Source organism: Theropithecus gelada, chromosome 17 (genome assembly GCF_003255815.1).
Source record: "Theropithecus gelada isolate Dixy chromosome 17, Tgel_1.0, whole genome shotgun sequence".
NCBI lineage: Eukaryota > Metazoa > Chordata > Mammalia > Primates > Cercopithecidae > Theropithecus > Theropithecus gelada.
Genome location: NC_037685.1, coordinates 53,895,234 through 53,921,865, shown reverse-complemented (window position 1 = coordinate 53,921,865; position 26,632 = coordinate 53,895,234). Strand labels below are relative to the sequence as shown.

Genomic DNA, 26,632 nt, shown 5'->3' with positions numbered 1-26,632 from the left:
TTTAACTGAAGTAACAGTATTCACATTTTTTAACCAAAATTTAAAAATCCTAAAGTTCCAATGACAAATCTACTTGATAAGCTTAAAATCTCTCTCCCCTTCTCTCTCAAGGCCACAGAATGCCACAGGCTTGATCTATGCCACAGATAGCTTATGTACACATTTTTCCTTTCCCATGTATTTCCTTACCCATATATGAGATTGGTTCTTTGGATTTTCAGAGACCTAAATATACAGCAACTTGAAAGTTTAATTTCAATAAAATCTCCATAGACGATATAAAATTATTCTCTAGTTTCCATCCTCAAAATTTCTGTTGCATAGGCTGAGGGTGTGATTGAGAATGTACATTCTGAGGCTCCCAGATGACGATGCTGCTGGTCTAGGGCCCAGGCTTGAGAACCAAAGCCTGAGATTAACTTTCTAGAGCTGGGTATAGTATGCAAAACAGCTGTCACATTTTTGTGCTGCATGAGGTGTCAGATACTTTGAAAAGGTAAAATTTCTCAAAACTATGGAATACATCATCTCAAACCAAGTGCGCGCAAATCCTAGAAAAGAAACGTCTTCATTAGTACACATGACCTAATCTTCACAGTTAAAATGGACTTTTCGACTTGCAGGACTCTGTGTCCTGTGTGGGAGATCCTTCATTTCCAAGAAGCTCTCGGGCAACAGTCACTCCTGTCCCCAGAACCACTTGTAGCAGCAGCAAGAATAAGACAGAATAATGTTTAGTATCACCAGACAAAAGCTAGAAAAGAAATACACTTAATACTTTCTGGATCTATTAGAATGACAATGTACCCATGGGAATTTTGTTATAAAGACTGCATTAATGTTTCAATAATATTTTATGTGTGACGTAACAAAAGAACAGAAAAATTGTGACCCCTCTCCGAAAAAGTAGAAAGCAGAGGAGGAGGAATGCATCTGATTTTCTGATGCCATTTTTAAGATTACATACTTTCCAAAGGAACACAAGTTTAAAATTCTAAATTTGGAGGTCATTAAAAATCAATAGGAAATTTTTTTACAAAGACCTTTTTTTTCTCTCTCCTCACTCCAAGACATCTGTGATATGTCATTTCCCCTCTTAGTCCAGTTTTACCTGAAGACAAATCAATATACGCATTACACCAGTAAGGAAAGAGGAGGGCAAGGCAAAGCTTCAAGTCCCCTCTCGACTTGCTGAGAAACCAGCTGTGATGCCAGGGTTTCCTACCAAGACAGGCCACGCTGTAGAGGATTCAGCTTCAGCTATTAACTGTTCATAAATATTCTACTGACTCAAAACACTGGGACCATTACTTATGTTCATTACAGTCCACAGAATCAGGAAGAACTGACTAGAAAAAAACAGGAAGAAATGAATACTCGAGGCTCTGTTAGGAAACAATGAGCAGATACGGACTGACCTGAAAGGAGGTAGGATTCCAGTACTTCTGGTCTTAACTCCTGAATTACACTGCTAGCTGCACTTCAAGTAACTTCAGCCACGTTTTCTTTTATCACCCTAGAAATACAATGAAATCAGATTTAGCCTTTTTAAAAACAGATTTCAATAAACAATGAGAAAAATCAGAGTTAACTCATTTCATAAAGTTTGTAACAGTAATTGAGATTTCGATGCCATTTAGTGCTGCGTGCTCTGATTATTCCCATTCAGTAAGGATTTTTTTAAATTCAAAGTACTTTCAATTTCCTCAAAGAACATCAACTGACTTAAAATTCAGCTTCATTTTATCTTCTACAGTAAACAGTATTAAGTCCCAAATACCAAATAATTTTTTTAACCAAATAATTTTCAGATCTGCTAATAATTTATTAAGAATTTATTTTGCTAAGTCCTTCCTTATTTCCACAAGCCCTCTTGTACAGATTGTTGATACTTCAGCACAACACAGCTTGAAACCTTGTAATGCAAAATCCCACAGAGGACCCTCACTCTAGGGTATTCTAGGGAATACAAATGTGTGTGTCGTCCTCAATCAGAAAAAGACTCTTACCCTAGTAAGACCTTGATCAACGTTCTTCAAAGAGCGTGTACCCAAAATATTTCAATGGAGGACAGGTTTATGTGTACTGTTCTCCTTATATATGTTTTATAATATGCCTGAACTATTCATACAGTCACACACAATTGCATTTTGGGACACACAAACATACAGCTGTGTGCTCAATTTTCAACTATTGGGGGTCCATGATCCAAAAATATTGTAAATCATTACCCTAGATCAGTGTTGTTAAAACCCACTTGGGTCTCAATTTGCCTGAGAATTGGATGAAGCCCGAAACTGTCCCCGCAAAAAGTGTATGTGAAACGCGTATGCAGAAACTGTCAAGACTGTGCCTGCAAGTAAAGGGGACCCACAGACACCCCAGTGCACTCCAGGAACCCAAGAGGACCCATGGGGTCCCTGTAATCAAATCTTTGGAGTTTTTGTTTTTGTTTTGAGACAGGGTCTTGCTTTGTCACCCAGGCTAGAGTACCAGTGGCATGAACATGGCTCACTGCAGCCTCATCTTCCCAGGCTCAAGCAATCCTCCTGCCTCAGCCTCCCAGGTAGCTGAGACTACAGGTGCATAACACCACACCCAGCTAGTAGTTGTATTTTTTTGTAGAGATGTGATTCTGCCATGTTGTCCAGGCTCCTATGGAACTCCTAAGCGCAGGCAATCCTCCAGCCTTGGCTTCCCAAAGTGCTAGGAATACAGGTGTGAGCCAACATGCCTGGCCTGTAAGAATTTTTTAAAACAAGGTATGGCATAAATGAACAAAAAATTATTTTTTATATATTTCCACCAGCACTTGGCATTCTATCTACTCTTGTATGCAAGCTCTGAATTTATAGACTCTGTATTCTTATACTCAACCGTGGATTGAAAATGCAGTTAGAAGCCAGGCACGGTGGCTCACGCCTGTAATCCCAGCACTTTGGGAGGCTGAGGTGGGCAGATCACTTGAGTCCAGGAATTTGAGAACAGCCTGGACAACATGGCAAAGTCCTGTCTCTACAAAAAATACAAAAATTGGCCACACGTGGTGGTACATGCCTGTTGTCCCACATAATTGGCAGCTGAAGCAGGAGGATCGTTTGAGCCCACGATGTGGAGGTTGAAGTGAGCTGAGACCACACCACTGCACTCCAGCGTGGGCTACAGAGCAAGACCCTTTCTCGGAAAAAAAAAAAAAAAAAAAAAAAAAGGAGAGAGAGAGAGAAACAAAGAAAATGTAGTTAGGCCTCTAGTGGTTGTGTCTATATTGAACATGTATAGACTTTGTTCCTTGTCGTTATTCCCTAAACAATATAACTGCATAGCATTGATGCTGTATGGGGTGTTATAAGTAACATGTAATTTAAAGCATGTAGGAGGATGTGCACAGGATATGTGAAATACTACAGTATTTTATGTCAGAAACTTCAGGATCTGCAGATTTTGATATTCAGGGGGGCAGAAGCAACCTCCTAGGAAATGGAGGAACAACTGTTTATGCCTTTGGTACAGTAAAGGCTGACAAGAAAAATAAACAGAACCATAAACCAAACCGAACAGGATCACTTAATCCTTCTCAGTAACATCAGGATTACTCAAAACTTCAAGCATTCTCAGCTTCTCAAATATGTGAACACTCAATTTATAAACCATTACTAAAACCTAGAAAAGTAATTTCCAGAATTTAGCCAAGATTTTTTTTTTTTTTTAATGAGACAGAGTCTTGCTCTATCGCCCAGGCTGGAGTGCAGTGGCGCGAGCTCGGCTCACTGCAAGCTCCGCCTCCCGGGTTCAGGCCATTCTCCTGCCTCAGCCTCCTGAGGAGCTGGGACCACAGGCGCCACCATGCCCGACTAATTTTTTGTATTTTTAGTGGAGACGGGGTTTCACCGTGTTAACCAGGATGGTCTCGATCTCCTGACCTTCGAGATCCGCCCGCCTCAGCCTCCCAAAGAGCTGGGATTACAGGCATGAGCCACCACGCCCGGCCAGAATTTAGCCAAGTTTTAGTTGTCAATATTTAATTTCAATTTTTAAAATTTTTCCTTTTTCTTTTTTTTTTTTTGAGACGGAGTCTTGCTCCATCGCCCAGGCTGGAGTGCAGTGGCACAATCTCTGCTTACGGCAAACTCCACCTCCCGGGTTCCCGCCATTCTCTTGCCTCAGCCTCCCGAGTAGCTGGGACTACAGGCACCGCCACCACGCCCGGCTAGTTTTTTTGTATTTTTAGTAGAGATGGGGTTTCACCATGTTAGCCAGGATGGTCTCGATCTCCTGACCTTGTGATCCGCCTGCCTCGGCCTCCCAAAGTGCTGGGATTACAGGCGTGAGCCACCATGCCTGGCCAATTTTTAAATTTTTATTGATTTATTTATTGAAATGGAGTCTCACTCTGTCACCCAGGCTGGAGTACAGTGGGGTGTTCTCAGCTCACTGCAACTTTCACCTCCCGGGTTCAAATGATCCTCCTGCCTCAGCTGCCCACGTAGCTGGGACTGTAGGTGCATGCTACTACGCTCGGCTAATTTTTGTATTTTTAGTAGAGACGGGGTTTCACCATGTTGGCTAGGCTGGTCTGGAACTCCTGACCTCAGGTGATCCACCAGCCTCAGCCTCCCAAAGTGCTGGGATTATAGGTGTGAGTCACCACGCCCGGCCCAATATTTAATTTTTAAAAGGGTAATTTTTTCTTATTACTTGTATTCAAAATTTGACAAGTTACTAGAGTTCTGTTTAGTCTTACAAAAAAAGTGACAAGGCTGATGGTACACTGCATTGTAATCAACCCTAATAAAACCATCACAATGAGCTACCACACAAGTACATCTATTCAATGATACTCATGGATTTCAAAATATGTGAAGTCCTAGACAGCTAAGACAAAGACAGCACTTAATATTTCCTCATTCTGAAGAACAGCATCTCCATCAAAGTGATACTGCCAAATACGAAAAAAACAACCACCAATAATCAAATTAAAAGGTCTCCTTTAAGTGAAATCCTAAAAGTGTAACTGTAACAACTATACGACACCACCTTGAACACAGGTCTGTCTTTAATTTCAGAATAAAATTGGGTCACTAAGAACTGCACACACATTAACGGCAGATTTTATCCTCATGCCAAAACATCTGAACAAGAGCGAGTGAAAAAGGGCCCCTCTAACCACCCCGTAAGATTGAGTAAGACATTTTTCATATGGTCGGAAATGTAAACAGTCAATACCACACATACTTTTCTGTGACTTAAAGAATAAAACATTAAAATACAAGGCTGTGCACGGTGGCTCACGCCTGTAATCCCAGCACTTTGGGAAGTCGACACAGGAGGCCTGCTTGAGGCCAGGAGTTTGAGACCAGTGTGGGCAACACAGGGAGATGACTCTACAAAAAATGTAAAAATTAGCTGAGTGTGGTGGCACACACAGGTCGTCCTGGCTACTTGGGAGACTGAGATGGGAGAATCACTTGAGCCCAGGAGCTCAAGGCTCCAGTGAACTATGATCATGCCACTGCACTCCAGCCTGGGTGACAGAATGAGAATCTATCTCTAACAAAGAACAAAACAAAATGGGCCGGGCGCGGTGGCTCAAGCCTGTAATCCCAGCACTTTGGGAGGCCGAGACGGGCGGATCACAAGGTCAGGAGATCGAGACCATCCTGGCTAACACGGTGAAACCCCGTCTCTACTAAAAATACAAAAAACTAGCCGGGCGAGGTGGCGGGCGCCTGTAGTCCCAGCTACTCGGGAGGCTGAGGCAGGAGAATGGCGTGAACCCGGGAGGCGGAGCTTGCAGTGAGCTGAGATCCGGCCACTGCACTCCAGCCTGGGTGACAGAGTGAGAATCTATCTCTAACAAAGAACAAAACAAAATGTAAAGATATTTTTAAATACAGAAGCCCCATTCTTTTGAGAATGGTAAACTATGTAATAATGGATGTAACATTCTCCCAGCCTTTGAGTAAAAGAAGATACTCTTTTCCCTGAAGACACAAGGTCTACTATTATTCATGTATTACATGTTATATGTTACATAATATATAAATTATATATAATAGAAGTCCTAAGGAAAGAATGTATAAAATACAGATAATAGATGACCTAATGAGCATCAAGGCTGAGTTGTTCAAATTACAACATATATGAATTGTAAAACTTGAAGAAACAGGATTTTAACAATGGCATGTTGAAAGATGCCTAAAAGACAAGTATTTCCTGTGAGGCAGACATCTGCTGTGCTGAGCCACAGGGACCAGCATTCTTTTAACCAGCATGTTCACTGTTCAACAGCAGGGTTTCCCTTTGGAGAAAGGTATGCTCTGAAGTCTGCAGATTTTGGAGGGGTAGGGATTTCCATGTTATCTAACATAACCACCAGAGAAATCTTATACAGAGGAGTGTTTACAACTGAATATGATCCTTTGCCTTCATGACAAAGGCACAGATCACAACACTGGCTGCTAAAGCAATAAATAAACTAAATGCTATTACAAGCAACTCATAGCTGTCAAAATATACAGTGTTACCTTTCACCAAAGCTGTTCTATTCTAGTGTTAACTGGAAGATTCTCTTTAAGCAACAAAGAATGTATTTTCAACAGAGTATAAAGAAATAGAGAAGACTCAGTGAATGATATAGCGAAAGAATAAGGCAAAAAATTCAAAAGCCAACATTTTCCAAGAAAACTTGAGAAAACGCCTATGAAAGCAACAAACATGAAAGAACTTGACAACAGATCCACAAGGTCATACTACTTTTTGATGTAATATAACTTCAACAGATGAACAAATTATTTAACATATTAAAATATAATTTCAGTTAATTGGACAACTAACTGGATGATGTTTTAATACAAAAGTTCCACCTTTCAGCTGATATTTTGTAAGAAGCAAAAATCTGTAATATGAACATTCAATTCTGGATTCCCAATATCATCTGGCTTCTCAGAATTCTAATAAAGCTATCTATGCTTAAACTCATTTTCACATTCACAGATTACACATAGGTCAATGAGTTTTAACAGCAAACGGCAATGAAACCACGAAAGCCAGTTAAATTGCAATATGGGTGTACGGTGATCAAAGAAAAAGCAGGAATACTTTACAAAGCGGGTGGCTGAATGGCCAAAAAAAAAAAAAAAGTATACAAAGGGTACTCAACATCTTAAGTTATTGGAAAATGTTCACAATGTCAGGCTCACTAAAACAAGTTATGAGGAAAAGCAAATGAAAACCACAATGAGACATATTCACCGAAATGGCTAAAATTAACATGACTGACACTATGAAGTGTTGTCAAGGATGCAGAGGAACAGAAATCTTATACATTGCTCACGGGAAAAGAAAACAGGACAGGCCCTTTAGAAAATTACTTGGCAGTTTCTAAGAAACATATTAATAGAACCTGCCCTAGACTGACAGCGTGGCTCACAAGTGTAATCCCAGCACTCTGGGAGGCCGAGGTGGGAGAATCACTTGAGCCCAGGAGTTCAAGACCAACCTGGGTAACATAGCAAGAGACTTTGTCTCTCACTGAAAAAAAAAATTAGCCAGATGCAGTGGCACACGCCTGTATTCCCAGTTACTCGGGAGGCTAAGGCTGGAGGATGGTTTACGTCCAGAAGCTCAGGGCTGCAGTGAGCTATGATCGCACGACTGTACTCCAGCCTGGGTGACAGAGTGAGATCCTGTCTCAAAAGAGAAAGAAAGAAAGAAACAAACTGCCCTATACTAAGAAACATAAGCTCCTCTCTACTCAGCGATACTGAACCTAGGAATTTTCCCCAAGAGAAATGAATGCATGATGACCTGTACCACAGTGTTCACAGTAGCTTTATTCACAATAGCCCCAAAATGAAAACTGCCCCAAGAGCGTATCAACAGAAAACTAGAAAAACAAAATGTGACATATTCATTGAATGACACATCATTGAGCAGAATGAGAACCAAGTACTGATAGATGCAGCAACACAGATGAATTTCCAAAACATTATGTGAAGTGGAAGAAGCTGGAGAGAAAAAAAGAGTGCATACTGTACCACTCCATTTCTATGAAATTCTAAAACGGATTTATCATTGGTGATCAATACACGACAGTGACATCCTCTGACATAGGACGGATTGACTACAAAGGAGCTCATAAGACCTTACGTTTCTGAAAACTGAGTCACACTGAACAAAATTCAAAAAGTCTGAATAACTGACAGGCTAACCCTAAATTTTAAAAAGCAAAATTTTACATTTTCTGAAAGAGAAAATTATTTGTAAGTTCATGTAGCAACTCAACGTTGAGAAATAAATACCTAAAATAAGGCCACGTTCAAACACAGGAATCATTTATAAATATCAAAAATAACACTGACGTTTAGATAAATATTAAAGAAAAATTAAACATTGCAGTTAGAATGTTAACCTTTTCAGGAAAAAAAATATATATGTATATATGCCATCTTTTCCTCTTAAGATTATATGGTAACGTTTCCTGTAAGTTATCAAAGAAATGTGAAGTTCAGCAAAGACTCATAGTTGAATAAAGTACAATTTGATGATTTTATCAAACATAGTTAATGACCTCAAAGGAAAAATTAACTCCATTTCAAGTGTCCAGACTTGCAAAATACCAAATTCTAGAGAAAAGATTGAAATGGATCTTAAAATACCTGTCTGCTTTATCTGCAAGGCAACTGTAGTGAGGCAAGTGCTAGTTAGGAAGTGAAACATGTCACTGAAAATTTTCAACCTTAATTTTGTCCCCAAATTCCTACAAGGGCATCTCAAAAACAAAATCCAGAATTATCTTCTTGTGATCACACGAATTTCTCAAGCGTAATAGAAAAAAACAAAACAAAAACAGTCAAGAGAAAAACTACCATTGATCACTGCATAATCAAGGTAAGTTTTTAAAACCATGCTGGACTATAGTAACAATAAATAGCATTTTTTAATTCAAGAAATTATTATGAACTTACCTGAACAGCCTCCACTATTTTCTTTAAAAGTTCAATATTTCAAGTAAATTACTGCCACAGCCAAGAATCCCAATGTTACTTATTTAATGTATCAATCATGTTCATATATCATGAAAAGCCGCTGGAAACAAATTGTCAAATAATATTCAATAGTTTATTTTACACCACATACGTAAAACCATTTAAAAACAGCACCTCACTGTTACTTATTTTGAAGATAACATGTATATCAAATTAGGAAAAATATTTCTTGCAGAATCCATTACATACTCATGTGCATTAAATAATACCAAAATGTTGTGTTGGGGGTAATTACTCAAATATCACTGCAGTGTTATGTGCTGATCATCTGTTTAAATGCAGGGGAAACAGGTGCTAACCCAAATCCGTGACAATGTCTGATGACCAGCCTCAGTCAGGATCCTTTCTTCTGCTGCCCCATCTGGCATGAACTCTCACTGGGGACCACTTGAACTCTCACTGGGGAACACTACTTCTGAATTACAAGTGTATCTAATAACTGTATTTACATGAAAATACATTAGGATCATTACATGTTTTAATGGTTTGCTTTAACACAGAATGACAATACATCTTCTAAAAAGAGACTAAAGTCTAAAAACAGAAGGCAAGTTTAAAAAGTATCTTTCACATTTTATAAATGTACAAAATTTCATTTATTGGCTGCCACAAAGTTTGAGCAATTTAGACTCTATAGACCAGATTAATAGGTAACAGAAAAACAAACTATAAGAAAAGCCGTAACATGTAGTTGTAAATCTACCATGTCAAATTTTTCCTGCCTTCACATCATTGTAAATGCAGGCGCTTCCCCTCAGCAAAGCTGCATGGCACTGCGCCTCATCACAGCCCAGCACAGCCCTTGGCCCTTGGTAAGGCATTATTAACAGCATATCTGTAAGCGCCATGTGAACCTCAGAATTTCCTGCAGTCCCTTTGTTAGAACACAGACTATTTCCCATTTTCAGTCATAATCAGGGCTCATTAAAAGCACTCCCAATAATTTTGCAGTGATTATTTCAGGAAAAACTATGTGGTACAAAGAAATCCTATTTTGATTCTGCTAATAACTTGTTCATCTTAGACAAATGGCCTGTTCACTAATTCAACAAAAGCACAGAAAGCACCTCTAGGAGAGTATTCACACCTTAAGGAGGTCTCCCTTAACATCTCAGAAGGCCTGAAGATTGTGTATTAGATAACAGTAATTCAATCGAACAGAAAGAGCACTGGAATTTAACTCCAGATAATTTAACATAAAAATGCACAATCGCCACTAGTGTAGCAGCAAGAGCAGAGGAAGCAGGCAATAAGCAGGTTCTGCAGTCAAGAGGAGACTGGAATAAGAGGGTGAGATAAATAGGGAATTTTGACCATTTTAGTTTCCTTCTGTGGTCATCTATTTATACACCCAAATCCCTAACAAAAAAATTTACAATGACCTCAAGGTTAAAACTCAGACTTGAGTTTCTCATTTCCCAGTTTCCTTTCCTACAGCTGTGGGTTCCATAGACAACCACCCTTGACATCTCTTCGGAGGCATCGTATCCAGCAGTTTTTGTCATTAATATACACAGACATGCTTTATTTTCGGCCATTACCGCTATATGCATTTTATTCTCTCTCCCCTTACATATTTATCTGCCAACAGGGATCTTTGCAGACAAAGCCACCATCACCTCTTTCAACTCTCCTAACTGATCTAAGTGCTTTGATTCTCGCTCTCCTCCAGTCAATTATCCATTAAATAGCTAACCTAATTCCTTTCTAAAAAAATAAGCTGGCCCGGCGTGGTGGCTCACGCCTGTAATCCCAGCACTTTGGCAGGACGAGGTGGGTGGATCACCTGAGGTCAGGAAAGTTTGAGACCATCCTGACCAACATGGAGAAACCCCATCTCTACTAAAAACACAAAATTAGCTGGTTGTGGTGGCGCATGCCTGTAATCCCAGCTACTCGGGAGGCTGAGGCAGGAGAATCACTTGAACCCAGGAGGCAGAGGTTGAGGTGAGCCGAGACTGCGCCACTGCACTCCAGCCTGGTGACAAAAGTGAGACTCCGTCTCGGCGCGCTACATCGTATCATAACCTGGGCAAAGTCTCTCTGCTGAATTCCCATTTTATTCAGGGAAAAAAACTCCCAACTACTTACCATGGCATTGCTCCACATCTTGCATTTTCAACAGAGCAATCCCTCTCCCAAGGGGCAGAAAATTACTTAGGGGAGGGAGAGGACAAAACTCGTACTTTTTATGTACGCAGCACCGATTTCACAGACAGACTCACAATCATCCAGTTATCCAGGTTGTCAACATCTCAGCGGAGGGGGGTCAATTAGAAAAAAAATGTCTAAAAGGCCTTCTGTGGAAGAAGTGATCATGAAAAAAAGTTGAGAAATTTGGATGTATTAAGAATATATACAAATATATCTATGACTACAGAAACTTCTGGAAGGATACGACAGAAATTAGTAACAGTGGTTGCCCCTGGATAGAGAAGTTGGATGGCTGCTAGATGATACTGAGAAATTTACTATCATTCTGCATCACTTTGTATCTTGATTTTTGTGTGCCAGGTGCACATTACTATTCAAAAAATTCAAAAATATAGTTTATGTATAAACAGTATTTGAAGGCTGTTGTTTTTTATTAGGTATTCTTCTAAAGTGCGATAATGTAATAAAAATTATTTCTAGATCTCAAAGGAGGATCTGAATGATGGCTATAATGAAGGGCCTATTTAGGTAACTTTTAAGTTTGAGGAATAAGAGAATGGGGTTAGTCCACTTAGCGTTTCTGTATTTCCTCATGTTGGCCACTGACCAAGCATGAATAAACCCATCTTTAGGGTTGGGCACGGTGGCTCATGCCTGTAATCCCTGCACTTTGGGAGGCGGAGGTGGGTGGATCATCTGAGGTCGGGAGTTCGAGACCAGCCTGGCCAACATGGTGAAACCCCATCTCTACTAAAAATAGAAAAAAAATAGCTGGGCATAGTGGTGCACGCCTGTAATCCCAACTACTCGAGAAATCGAGATGGGAGAATCGTTTCAACCCGGGAGGCAGAGGTTGTGGTGAGCCGAAATCGTGCCACTGCACACCAGTCTGGGCAACAGAGTAAAACTCCAACTCAAAAAATTTAAATTAATATTAAAAAATAATGCCATCTTTAGTATATGTTACATGTACACTTCTTTGGGATGTGCGTTTCTGTAACTCATCAATGCAACTGCAGTGTTCTATGGAGCTTCAATGGTTTCCATGTATTCCAGTACAAGACTCAAAGTCACCAAGCCCTGCAGGGGACACTGAAATCACTCTCTGTGGATGTACAGAGGGCATCTCAGCCCCCTAACCTATATACATTTGACACTGGCAAATGTTTTGTGTCTCGTATTTTCGTTTATCAATTGCTGCTTACTTTACTGACAATTCTCTAGCCAAGATCTTTTCCCCAAGCATCAGGATTTCCTGTGCTGAACCCACTTTCTAGATGGCACAGGGCCCCAACCTTTCCATCTGCCCTTTCTCCTCCTCTTCTCAGCAGCACCAAAAAAACTGTCATTTGGTTGTTTCAAACTGTCACCCTTGGCTTCTTTCTTCCACATAAATCCCCTATATTAAGTTGACCACCCAGTTGTGACTATATCATAATCAACCCACGTCTTGATTTCTGCCCTTCTTCTCCATTCCACTATCCCACATCTCAACTGCTCTCGCTTCCTGCAGTTAAGGCCATTCAATGCATCCTGCTGCCAATCACTAGGTATCTGAAATAGCAATCTGACTACTGTCGTTCTCTTGCCAAAAATCTCCTGATTTTTTTAATGGGTCTTTATCACAGAGTAAGATTCCGGATTTGTTTTACAGCCTCGTTTTGGGTTCCTACCAGCTCTCTGCACATTTATAAAACTGTCAGCCTTTGCTGACAGTGGCCCACTCTGATCATATCTACTCCCCAAAACAGATACAGCTCATTTGAAGTTGATACTTACGTATTTCTACCTCCCCAAATCTCTGGACACACTCACTAAGATAGACACTAGTTCCCCTTTTGTTCTGAATGGTTATCTAATCCTCCCACCTCCAAACAAGAGCATTTTATGAAAATCCTTCCCAATTATTGTATCTTACATGCATTTCTCTTTGTCAAACTCCCCGTAACACACTGACATTGGGCAACAGGTTTCATGTGTAGTCCGTCAAGGTACCAGTGTACCTAGCACTACTACTGAACTGTACACACAGCAGGTGATTCCTACAGATAATGGGATACTAGATAACCTCCTGTCACACGATGCTCTAAAAGCTGATCAAAACAAGATGCGTGCTTTATTGAGAACAAGATTCCAACACTTATTTTGTACTGTGTATTCTTGAATTTCTCCTTCCGCCTGCCTCTCAATTCATGCACATGTAAGACAAGTCTCAAGCTGACTATTAAAAGTGCTAATACCATTATTGATGTTGATCATCCTTCTTTCCCCCTTAGATCTTTTCTGCATTGCTTCATAATTAATGTGCTGTCTTCTAACGTTTAGCAGTTGTTCGGAGTTGCTGGAAGACAGGAGCACCTCATATCTACCCGACACTGGCTGCGTTTATCTTCCATGGAGCAAATCCTTGCTGGATGGAGCTTATATTCCATGCCACCCAGACCTACTGTAGAATCAGTTATTCCTAATCTATGACTTGAGCGTCTACTAACTCAGCTCAAGCAATCCAGGCCCTTCACAAATGTAACAATGACATAATCTCTTGCGATTCATTTATGGACCCTATGGATTGTTTAGAAACCATTCATTTTGTTGACCAAATACACTGTTTGCTTATTAGTTTATATGGCATCAAAGAAAGATTCACATTAAATTAGCATTTTAATATATGTTACTTTTAATGATGCGATAGACTCTTTAAAAAAAAAAAAAGAAAAAAAGAAACTCATTGTAGTATTTCCACACTAGCACCCAGGCTATTTTATGTGTCAGCGTGTGCACCAGCCAAAGGAAAATAACTATTAAAACACAAACAGAAAACTTATAGTCAACTGTCAACATCAGCTGTCAAGTGTTCATTTAATGATAATCCAGCCAAGAGCACATTCAACCCAGAGAAGCACTGAGGTCTGAAGGGCACAGTTCTGCTCGGGCTGCTCTAGACAGCAGCCAGTTCACACTGGGGCAGGAGAAGGCAGGCCTCCAGAGGGAAGCCTAGGGTGGAGACAAAAACAAAATAAACACAGGATGATAATGAGTAGGCAAAATTAAGGAACTGGGAAAGACACTGAACACGGGGAAAACACACATGAAAACTGTATGTGATCAAATGTGTATTTCATACTAGATTAGCTATATAGAAAAAAAATGAGTTTGGGGAAACTAGAGTTGATTCCATTTATTTATGCTCCAAAAGTACTTAAGACTATATATACTACCACAATGTGATTATTAACCAAAACTGTATAATGTCAACTGGAAAATTTAAAACCCTTTGCATATGCTGAATTACACATAATCCCAAGTTTTCATTATCTCTTGTCAAGAAGAGAAGAAAAAACAAGGCTTCTTGCAGAGGTCAGGTCCCCAGACTTGGTGGCATTCCCATTCTTCCTAACTTGTACTTACTATAAAATAGAGAGCCCAGGATGCTGAAAAGAATATAACTGACATATTTCACAAGCGGAGACTAAAATCAAAATGCAGGAACTGAGTAATGTCTACCATATAACTAAGAAAAATGTTAATCTGGTCTGTTCTTAGAAAACATTTGAAATCACCATATGTAAAAGCAATCCAAAAAAGCAATGTCGATTTTACAGGTAGTGTTTTAAATTCCTATAACTCATCCAACTGAACATAATAAATATGAGGGCAAAGACCATGATAAAGGAAACAAGCAACTGAAAAAAGGATGGGGCAGAGGGAAACCGGTAACTCTTAAGAACTCCTCACAGTACCTGAGTAACTATCCACTCATGAACAGGGACTATTAACGTGAAACCCCAAGTCTCAAACCATTAATTACATGCTTTTTCTCCTCCCAGTATTTGTAGAAGAGTTTCTCAATGTATGTTGGTACAATATATCCAATGTATCAAAACCTGAGAGGATTAGGTGTCCTCTTCATCACATACAATTCTTACTGAATTATTTCTTCTGCAAATCTTAGCCACACTGTCATCTTAAAGTTCAATTACTGGAAGAATTAACTAGACCATCAATGTCTGAAGAAGTATATATAATGATCACCTATAGAAACTATATATGGATAATCACATCAACAATGAGTTCTAGTTGTTACATTTTGCTAGAAGACCCTTCTGATCATTTCCTGATGAGCTGCTCGTAGCAGTGAACCTCTCCCATTTGTGTTGGTTGTTTTTTTCTTCAATGTATAACAAAGGAAGAAAAGGCGTGAGAGAAAAAATACAGAAACTTATAAAACCAGTAGCCTTCATTTAAAACTCAAATAGAAAAAGTCTACTTTCCTGGAGAAACCTCAGGTAGGCGTTTTAAACTTACTTCCAGGTCCTCTGGTCTTCTTACCGCTTGGGTTCCACCAAGACCAAACGCCATTGTATTTGGTATAGCCAATCAATACAAAGAACATACACCGTGATTTTAGTTCTAAATTTTATATTGATCGTTGAAAACAAGTCTTCTCCCATTCCGCCAACCTATTCCACTCTCTGGTCCCACAGTAGGATATCTTAACTCCTATCTATCCATCCCAACTTTCTTCTCTTTCCTCTCTAGGCAGGGTACATATTCTACCAATGTCTATTAAGAGCTGGACTATTTACTCATCCTCCCTGCTGGCTATTCTTGCTCTGACCCTTTAGTATAATGGAGTTATCTAAGAATTTCTTTATGCACTTTCTTCTCCCAATTTTTCTTTTGCCACCTGCTAGACTTCAACCTCAAAGAAGGTAGGGACAGTGTCTGTTTTCTTCACTATTATATGCACAGACTGAGACAAAAATGTTCAATAAAAATTTATTGAATGAATAAACAATCTGTGATACTCATCCAAACACTTCAATTGGTACTAAAAACTCTACTCCTAAATCCACACCATGACTCCATTTTTCCTCCTGAAAATTTTCTGAGATCAGTTCAATATCAAATGCCAAACACTGTGTGAACACTGATAAAGATAGGGGGAAAAAGTAGGCATTCCCGGGCACAGTGGCTAACACGTGTAATTCCAGCACTTTGGGAGGCCAAGGCGGGAGGATTGTCTGAGGCAAGGAGTTTGAGACCAGCCTGGGCAACACAGTGAGACCCTGTCTCTATAACATTTTTTTAAAAGTAGCTAGACATGGTGGCACGCACCTGTGGGCCCTACTACTGAGGTCGGATGATCACTTGGGCCTAGGAGTTTGAGGCTGCGGTGAACTATGATTACACCACTGCACTCCAGTCTGAGTGACAGAGCGAGACCTTGTCTTGAAAAAAGGCAGGCCGCGGTGGCTCAAGCCTGTAATCCCAGCACTTTGGGAGGCCAAGACGGGCGGATCACGAGGTCAGGAGATCGAGACCATCCTGGCTAACATGGTGAAACCCCGTTTCTACCAAAAAAAATACAAAAAACTAGCCTGGGAAGGTGGCGGGCACCTGTAGTCCCAGCTACTCGGGAGGCTGAGGCAGGAGAATGGCCTGAATCCGGGAGGCGGAGCTTGCAGTGAGCTGAGATCGCGCCACTGCACTCCAGCCTGGGCGACAGAGCGAGACTCCGTCTCAAAAAAAAAAAAAAAAAAAAAAAAAAAAGGAAAAAAGACAAAAGACAAAGTAGGTACAACAAGCAAATAAATATATTGATAAAACAACATGAATGCAAAGAGTTGATGTGAAACTGTTCTGAGAAAGGCACTTACAAGAGATTTACAAAGGCCAGGTGTGGTGGATCATTGCCTGTAATCCCAGCACTTTGGGAGGCCGAGGTGGGCGAATCACTTGAGGTTAGAAGTTCAAGACCAGCCTGGCCAATATGGTGAAACCTTGTCCCTACAAAAATACAAATATTAGCCAGGCATAGTGGCAGGTGCCTGTAGTCCCAGCTACTCAGGAGGTTGAGGCAGGAGAATCACTTGAACCTGGGAGGCAGGTGTTGCAGTGAGCCGAGATGGCACCACTGCACCCTAGACTGAGTGACAGAGCAACATTCCATCTCAAAAAAGAAAGAGAGGCCTACAAAAATATCTGCGAGACAGAGGAACCACCTTAGAGTTTACTGAGCAAGCGGGGAGGGATGGAGGTAGATGAGCTTGCAAAGGCGGACCAAATCAGATAAAGTCCTGTGATCTACCATGCAGTTGTGATTTAATTCAGATGGGAAACTACTGTTTGGAAAAGAAAAGGAAGCAGAATCTGAGTCATGTTTTGTTTATTTATTTACTTTTGAGACAAGGTCTGACTATTGCCCAGGCTGGAGTGCAGTGGTGCGATCTCAGCTCGCTGCAATTTCCGCCTCCCAGGTTCAAGTCATTCTCCTGCCTCAGCCTTCCGAGTAGCTGGAACCACAGGCTTGCATCACCACGCCCAGCTACCCTTTTAGTAGAGATGGGGTTTCACCATCTTGCCCAGGCTAGTCTCAACTTGTGAGTTCAAGCGATCCACCCACCTTGACCTCCCAAAGTGCTCAGATTATAGCGTGTCACTGCGCCCACCCAGCCAAGTCTTGTTTTAGAATGACGCATTTTGTGGAGAAAAAGCTGCAAGAGTAAAAGTAAAAACAGGATGAGTTAGGAAGGTATCATAGTCATCTTTGGTGACAGATGATAGGTCCTTGAGAGATAATATATTTACCAGGCAGATTTTCCACAGTTTTAAAAATCCCAACAAACTACCTAAAAGCACTCAAAACCAAAACATTCAAAAATCAAATAGATTATGCCCTCCTCTCCCTCTAGCAGCTACATGAATCACCTCACCATCGACCCTGAACACACTTACCTTTGGCGTCTCGGTTCATAGTATCCTCAACCCATCATTCAAACCAGAAACCCCTAGGACACTTCGCATCTCCTTCCCCCGCCCTCCCAATACATTGGAAACAGCTAAATTCACTATACCTCTGAATTACTCTTATCTGGAATCTGAACCATCCTGACACCAAAGATCCTTTCAAATTCGATGTAGGGAAGCTGGGGCTGGATCCATGATCTATGTGGTCTGTTCCAGAACACTGTTTGCAGTCCAGTCACTCTTACACTTAACATAATTATTTTAAGTTGTAATAATGGGGCTTATCCTTACTCGCAGTCACCTAAAAGGTAAATAAAGGTCTAAACTCCTTAACTGTGATCAACCATAATCTTATCTCAACTTTACTTCTCTGCTACCAGTCTTAGCTCCCTCCCCTTAGACGGCTTAGTGCCTCACCAGCCTGTGACCACATCATGTTGCCACCCCACAATGCTCCAGCCTACGACTGTCAAGTATCTACTCACCTTCAGGACCTGCTCAAACGCTATCACCTCAGTGAAATCTTCCCAGGCTCCCCAAAGTGAGTGAACTATTTGTGTCTGGGTTTTCAAAGAACTTTCTATGCCCTTTATTACGACAACTTGGTCAGTTTCCTTACAACTCTACCTATACCCATTAAACTTCAAATCTTAAAGAGAAAAGGACCATATTTTGTTCATTTTGGTATCCTCATTTGTAAATACTGTGTCTGTTTTACAGTTGGTGTCATTCATTCACCAAGCAAATATCTAACAAGGACTTGCTAGGAAATTAAGATGAATTACTAAATGACAGATGGATATTCTACAAGGAATAAAATAAATATATAAACAAGATAACCTCACACAAATGTTTTAAGAGAAATCTTGTATGACCAAACTTTTTCAGGACTTAAAACATTTGCTTAAAAATGTTATGGATAGTACCAAGGTCATAGCAAACACAAAAGGAAAGTAACAGTGAAAGGGGTGTAAAACTTAATGTGTACGATTTCTTTCCTGAGAACTTGGTGCTCAAACTCCTTCCCTGCAGGACAGCAAACACCAAGTAATTATACTCAGGAAACTAATCTCACACTGACACTTAACTATAAATACACACTTAAACTTTCAATTTCAACCTTACATTATTCATTTTAAAAGGTAACAATAAATTACATAATTATAGCCTATGTAATGGGATTCAGAGATTACAATCATTGAAAGGAAAAAATTAAAATGTGACTAAATTAGTCTTCTAAGATCAAAGCCAAGAAAAATATTTCAAGCCACATGTGAAGTATTAAACTTCCTAGAAGCCACATTAAAGGAGGGAAAAAAGCAACAGGTGAAATTAGCTTAATTATCTATTTTATTGAACCCAATGTAGCCAAAATATTATCACTTCAGCATATGCCACATTTAAAAGTTGAGAAATTTTACATTCTTTTCTTCGTAAGTCTGCAAATCTAATTCAGATGCAAAATTTTCCTCAAAAATACTTATCTGTATTTAGATTACATAAAATCAAAGATATAAAAGTAGATTAATATAATCAAGTTGTTCCAAGTATATTCTATCAATAACTGAATTTAAGTTAATTACAATAAAAACTTTAGTTCCTCATCTCACTAGTCCCATTCCAAGGACTCAACAGCCAAATGCCACTACTACTAGGACGGTTCAGCTTCAGGCAGAACTATGGCCACTTACTTCAGCACAACTCAATTCAAGGAGCACAAACTAAATCAAAATCTTTTCCCCTTTGTCTCCTAAGATAGCTATTTTCTAGGCCCTTAACTAAAAGAGTAGCTGTCATTTTCTCTACTGCCTTTATTGCTACATGGTAAGATATTATCTGTCACTCTATCACACAAACGTTACTGGGGCAGAGGACTGGTCCACTGTGTTCATGGCTGGATTCCCAGTGTTCAAACTGCAAGAAACTACAGTCTACACATCAAACTGTAGGAAGTCAGTATGTAATTAAGAGGGTTTCAAGCACTGATAAATGATTTAACATGTGTATCTATGCTGTGTTTATGACCTACAGAAAATAAACAGAAACTGGCTGTGTTTATGACCTACAGAAAATAAACAGAAACTGGCTGTGATAGGGTAGTCTTCTATATTAGTCAAGTAATTCCAAAATAATTCAAACTATGAGATCCATATTTTCAACCAACCTACAGAATATTTCATTCATATGTCAAACAGTTCATGACATGAACCCCTATACTTCAGTTGACTTTAATACCTATAGCACAAACAGCAGAACATAAGTTAAGCACATTATATTGCAAAGCAGAAACTAAGAATGTAAACACACCTTTTCTACATTGTACTTCCCAGCCCTAAAACTTTGAGCATGTTATTTTCCACAAACTTCCCATCTTCCATTAATTTTTTTTTTTTAAATTTAATAGCTCCAGATAAAGGGCAAAGTAGCACAATACACAGCCAAGAAACAAAAAAAGTAGTCATCTTATTTTCCCAGTTAATCATCATGCATAAATGTACATATTAGCAACAGATCAAATATCATCCAAAGTTCTATGGCTGCCCAGTAAGGAAATGCTAGAGCTGTTATATATGCATGCTGGTGGGGAGGCAACCACATTCCAGTCAGAAGACTTCAGTAACGTAGAAGGTGACACAAAGCAAAAACTCAAAGCAGGTCCCTTTCTACATTTTTATCATTTTTTTTTCTGTCTTCATGTACCACGAATAAAAGTTAAACACTGATTTTTGTAGAGATATAACTCATTTTGGTGTCACAGGAGTTAAAAATAATCATTTCTTGACTGAAGACAATTAGTAATACATAACAGGAAAAACTGTGTGAAAAAAATCTAGTTATCGACATAATTTTTTTTTAGAAGAGATTAAAAAAAAGTTTTACTCTCGTTAGGCTGCCTGAGAATTCCTCAGTTGGAAAATAGGTTAATAAGCCACCCCAGGGTAGACGCAGCCTAATGTCACAGACCTGGGCCTCCATGCAGCAAGGAATCTGACTCTGAACACAAAAAATGGGGGAGGGATGGGGTTGGTGCAATGTTAAAAATAACACTGATTGCACCTTCTCAGAGCCAAACCCATTTATGTTTACAAAAATCTCAAAATGGTTGATTAATGTGGAAAACTGAGAAGATACCAAATTCTATTTTAGGGTGGTTTTTGGGAAGCAGCGTAAAAGTCCCCAGGTGATATCCAGATTACAATTAGAAACAAATCTCTATACTTAAGTATTTCCTACTTGTAGATATTCTTAACAAACACACATCAAAGTCAATGCTATAGAATCTACTTTCTGGGATATTAAAGGCTTGAAATCAGATGACTGTTTCTTTGCACTGGTACAGTCACAATTTTTTGGAACAAACAACTGTCAATACAGCAAATATATGCTCTCATTATGAACCACTTTAATTTTTTATTGTGCTGCATAATTTTGAGAGGGCCTTGATCACACACACACATCTGAAGCTACAAAGAAAATGTTTTCATATATATACTGATGGTCTTAGGAAATACACTTATCAAATCTTTTATCTTCAAGCTAGAAAAGCAAAACAAGCTTACACCAAAGAGAAAGTAAGGCCATCATTTTAATCCACCAAACTGTATCATTCTATTCATATTCACCAGGAGGGTGAGCAAAGACAGGACCGTTTTCTAGCACCTTCATCCGGCAGCCAGAAGCAAGTCCAAACACACTGATACAAAAACAATTACATCATTTCATCTCATACTGGTATGCTGAGAATCTGTTAAGAGGAAACTGGTTTCACAAAATCTTCAGAGTACACGTCTCCATATATCCTCTTCATCTGAATTAACTAGGTTTTGAAATCCTAGTTTAAAAATGTCTGATAAATGAATTTATGCGTTAAATAACACTCACTAGCTACTATGTTTCCTAGTCGGAAATAACGGACTTTTGTAGGTGCTTATCCACTGGCAACAGCTGCAAATGCCTGAGGGTGTTTTGACTGTCAGGGATCTTCTCCAATCTACAATGTACTGGGACAGTCAACTACAGCAACAACAAAAACCACAACCAGAAAAGCCTCTTTTGAGGCACAGTATCCGAAAACAGATGCTCAAAAGGGTTCCTACAAACAGCAGCAGCGTCATCATGTAGGAACTTCCTAGAAATGCACGTTCTTTGGCTCCACCAGAGACCTTCAGACCACTCTGGAATAAAGTCCAGAGATCTGTGTTGAGCCTCCCAGGTGATGCTAATGCATGCTGAAGTGTGAGAACTACTAACTTCAGAAGGATGTCTGTGGCTGCTGCCCCTTAATTTAGAGGACGAATTTGTTTCCACTGTTATATCTTAAGCCCTAGAAAACTGACCAATACACAGTAGGTCCCTTTGATACATGTTGTTACAACGAATTAATGGATATAGTGAAATTCTGAATGACATGGCACCTTATAAAATCTTGTATGACTCAGAAAAGTTTTCTAGACAATTACTTCCATTACCATTTTCAGTTACCTGGACTTTTCACTCCAAAGTTACCCTAATGTGTAAAGCATTCAAATCTGGGAACATTATTTTCTAATCAACTCAAAGAATTAACATACACTGAGTAACCACTAAGCAAGTTCTATTATTGCCTCTAACACTAAAAATGTCAGAAATTACTAAAAGTCATACAGAATGACTATGTAGAATTTAGTGTACTTTTTCTCAATACATAAAAACACCAGGCAACATATTGTCTGAAACTTAATACTGATTTACATTATCTAATAATGTAAAAATATCCTGAGGAAAAATTAACCTCGAAATGTACACTAAGATGTTTTCTCAATTTTCATGTAAGAAATAATACAAATAATGTGCAAAAGTAAATTATTTAAATAAGCAAAAAGATAATAATGTAATTTGTATTCCAAACATGGCAAAAGGGAATAGGCACAGGATTATATATTTACATAATTCTTCTTAACATTCACATAAGCCTGGTTCATTGACAAACATGTAACGCCCTTTTGCATAAAAGCAGCTAGAACAGGAAAGAATGTATCAGAGATCCAGTCAGAGAGAAAACACAAAACATAATGAATGAATGTGACACTAGCTTATATATGCGTAATTCGTTACATGAGATGTACAATATATAAATAAAAATGTCAAGTTGTCTTAGTGTAATAAAGAGCTAGAAAAAATTTTAGATAAAAATTTAGACAGTGAAATAGATAAAAATAAAAAGATAAAATTTAGATTAAGGTATCTATTTCAAAGTCTTCAACACCATCAACAAAACACTTATACAGAGCATTTAACAAATACAAGGTCCACTTATATTACTATCAACACAATGTACGACCTCGTATTTAATGAATACTTTGTCTTATTGACTAAATTTATATTAAAATATGAAGAAAATCTAAAACGAAATGTGTTCAAAGTACACTTCCACTTAATCCTACTTAATTCTGATTCTATTCTTAATTTTGAGACTGAACGTGAAATTTGAGTGATTTATATTCCACAAGACAGAACTGAAATTTTATTTATGTGTACAAGCAGAACACCATCTCTTTTAAAGTTCATCTGATTAAATGAGAAAGACAAATTTAAAAAGAACAATTCTGACAAAATTCTTTTTAAAATACAGTATCTTTTGCAGAGGAGGGAACTGATAGTGACAATGGTAACTGAAGCCATAAAATTTTCTTGAAAAAGATTTTGTTTAATGTGTATGTATAAACTCTGGCTATATATAACATTAAGAATTTCACTATCCTCAATCTGGAAATTTAATAGACTTCTGTTATTCAAAAAGAAAACAAAATGTCATAAAATAGAAAAAACACATACACTGTTATTTCATCAGGTAAAAAAAAAGTGTAATCAAATAGTAAGTTTCAACAAAGAGGAATCCTTAGAGATATTTATAATCTAAACAGTTTTACAGAAAAAAAGGTCAAATAAACTCAGAAAACAACAGTTTTGGGTAAGCCTTTAAACATTGTCTTACAAGCTTCAAATTTCAATAATTAATATTGCTATTCCATAATCAAGGAAACAAAAACAAATTCAAAATGCTTTCACAACATATAGAAGACACTACTTTTGATATATTTTTTTAAATTTTTTAATTTTTTGTAGAGACAAAGTCTCACTACAACTGCCCAGGTTCATCTCAGCTTTTGATATTTAGAAAAATCCAGATTTTAAACATGAGACACTATAACTTTTTCCCGCATTTTTTGCATTATTTCCCCAGAGTAACAGTCCATAAATTAACTGATGGATACTCACTTAGGAAACGGTCGACATACTTCATTTTACACCACTAGAAAAACATGTAAAGCGAATAGAGAAAAATGATTTTAATTTTTAAAATTCAGTAATGAAAGCTGCTGGAAACAAAATGCTCTTGTAAAGTATAAGACTACTCCCTATTCATTGAATCATATGATTTGCTTAGAATGAAATATTTCCATACTGGGCTACATAACTTAAGAGGTGGACTCTTTGATTTCAGGAAATGAATCCTCATCAGTATGAAATTCACCTAAAAATGTTGTTTTTAGGAGGTATATGTTGAAACATTTAGGGGAGAAATAACATCAAGCCTGCTACTTACTTTGAAGTAGTTTGCCATCCCCCCAAAAAGTCCATGCCTACAAATATCTACCAACACAGGAAAACACGAACAATTGTTGAATTAGAAGATACATATATGGGTGTTTACTGTCTTATTCTTGAAAATAAGAAGTCTGACTTTTTATATCACTGCTATCCTCTTGACACCTCAGGAATATATTTTAACACATTAGATGTTGTAACAAAACTCTGCACACCTAGAGAAAACACTTAAATACTACCTTACTCCCCAGGAAACTGCCTCCATTTTTTCAAAATGATGTGGCCCATTTATTTTTGACTAGTACCATCTGACACTAAATCTCAACCCTTTTTTTAAAGCTTTTAACATAATGTGATCACATCCTTTCACAAAACTTACTTGATTTCAATCATGTATATGTCCTTTTTCTCATTCAGAATCTATGTTGTAATTATCAACCTAACCCCCCTTTACTAATTATTGGCTACTAATCATTCACATTGCTATTTAACAATTATTAGAGACTCTACATATAAGCACCAAGTTACTGAAATATTCTACAAGTATGTTTCTGAACTGTAAAAGTATTATTTCAACTAGTGTTTGAAAAACAAGAGCCAAAGTTTCAGTCACTATCCTTGTTGATAATTCCTATTTTATTAAATGGCAATTCCAGCTAAAGCAGATATTCTTCCCCTAATATTACTGATATTTCAGGGATAAAAATATTCAATCTCTTTCACTGAGTGCTCAGCACTGATTTTACACAGAAAAATAAAAAAAAAACCTTTAGGAAAAATAGCAATTTTGCAAAAACACAAGTGAATCAGTTTTTTAAAATCTACATCTGTCAAGAAAAAAAATGCATTTATTTACAAAATAAACAAAAATGGGGGAAATTCCGACAACATATAGTACTAGAATAAAACTATTAGGAAAACAAGTGTTCCTTTATTTTATACATACTAATTACAAGTAGCACATGAAACATTAAGTCCTGAAGACTTTAAACTCGGTACTTCAAATCATGACACAAACTACCATAACATTGTTATATATTAAAATTGTTTCATATTACTTCTTTGAAAAAAATATGATAGCATATACGACAACTTCACACTTACTTAGAAAGCTAACACTACTGAATTTCCTCTTTATTTTTGTATCTACCACTTTTAAGCAGATGATATTCAAAAATCTTCCTTGGTATACTAATTCGCAAGAAAAAAAAAAATTTACTGAACCAGCCACAAAGTTAACTATACAAAAACACTAAAAGCATGGAATAACTAGGAGTTCAGAGATGCTCCACTTGACTGTCACTCAGAAGCTGACTGCTCCCAGGGTAAACTTGGTAAAGCCGGAACAAGGATTTTCTTGATGCCGGGAAAAAGTTGTGTAGGACTCTGTTCTTGGTGCCAGAGTTGAGCCTGGACACTAGGATGTTCAGGAGATTAAGACATCTTTTTGTGCACTGGCCTTCAAATGTTCTTGAATGAATCATACAGAATTTCACAGCCTTGGCCAAAGGTAGCTTGGTATAACATCAAAGGATCAAGTTTCTCCCAATCATATTTCAGCTTTGAAGTGAAATACAATGCTAAAAATTACCTGAGAATTATATGGATAAAATATAGATGACGGGAAATGTAGATTTAAGTGCAACAGATATCACTGAAAAACTGTAATCAATGTTAAAACTCCCCATATCCCAATTAATGTCACAAATTAAAGCAAATCCCACTCTCCATCACCTCATACTTATGAGAAACATGAGAACAGTCTTTGACTATTATTTTACAATCAGCATATCATGTTTTTAAAGAACTGTCAAAAACAAAAGCCTGTGAATACCGTAAATTTTAGAAAACAGTTCTAATAACAGAACATGAAAATAATAGAACATGAAAGAGTACCTACGAAAATTTTAATTAGTATAAAAGAATGCATCAATTACGCTTTACAACCAACTGCTTTTATGCAAAATTTAAATGGTTTCTTTCCAAACTATACCTTCCAGCAAAACAGACACCACTATTTACATACTGTTTATTTTAAAACAGCATACTATCTTTCAGAAAGGTGCTGAAAGCATGATATAGCAAACCATTGT

The 26,632-nt window shown here is 38.2% G+C and overlaps 1 protein-coding gene across 5 annotated transcripts in view; it reads right to left on the bottom strand.

The window, feature by feature from the left end:
- Positions 1–26,632, bottom strand: part of PSPC1 (paraspeckle component 1) — a 109,608-nt gene that overhangs the window by 1,231 nt on the left and 81,745 nt on the right. For 3 of the 5 annotated variants that reach the window (XR_003116448.1, XR_003116449.1, XR_003116450.1), the window contains one exon: positions 1,419–1,516. The gene's annotated coding sequence lies outside the window, so the exon portion shown is untranslated. Of the gene's footprint in view, positions 1–1,418; positions 1,517–24,209; positions 24,229–26,632 lie in introns of all 5 variants that reach the window. The other 2 variants (XR_003116451.1, XR_003116452.1) reach the window with 1 other exon arrangement.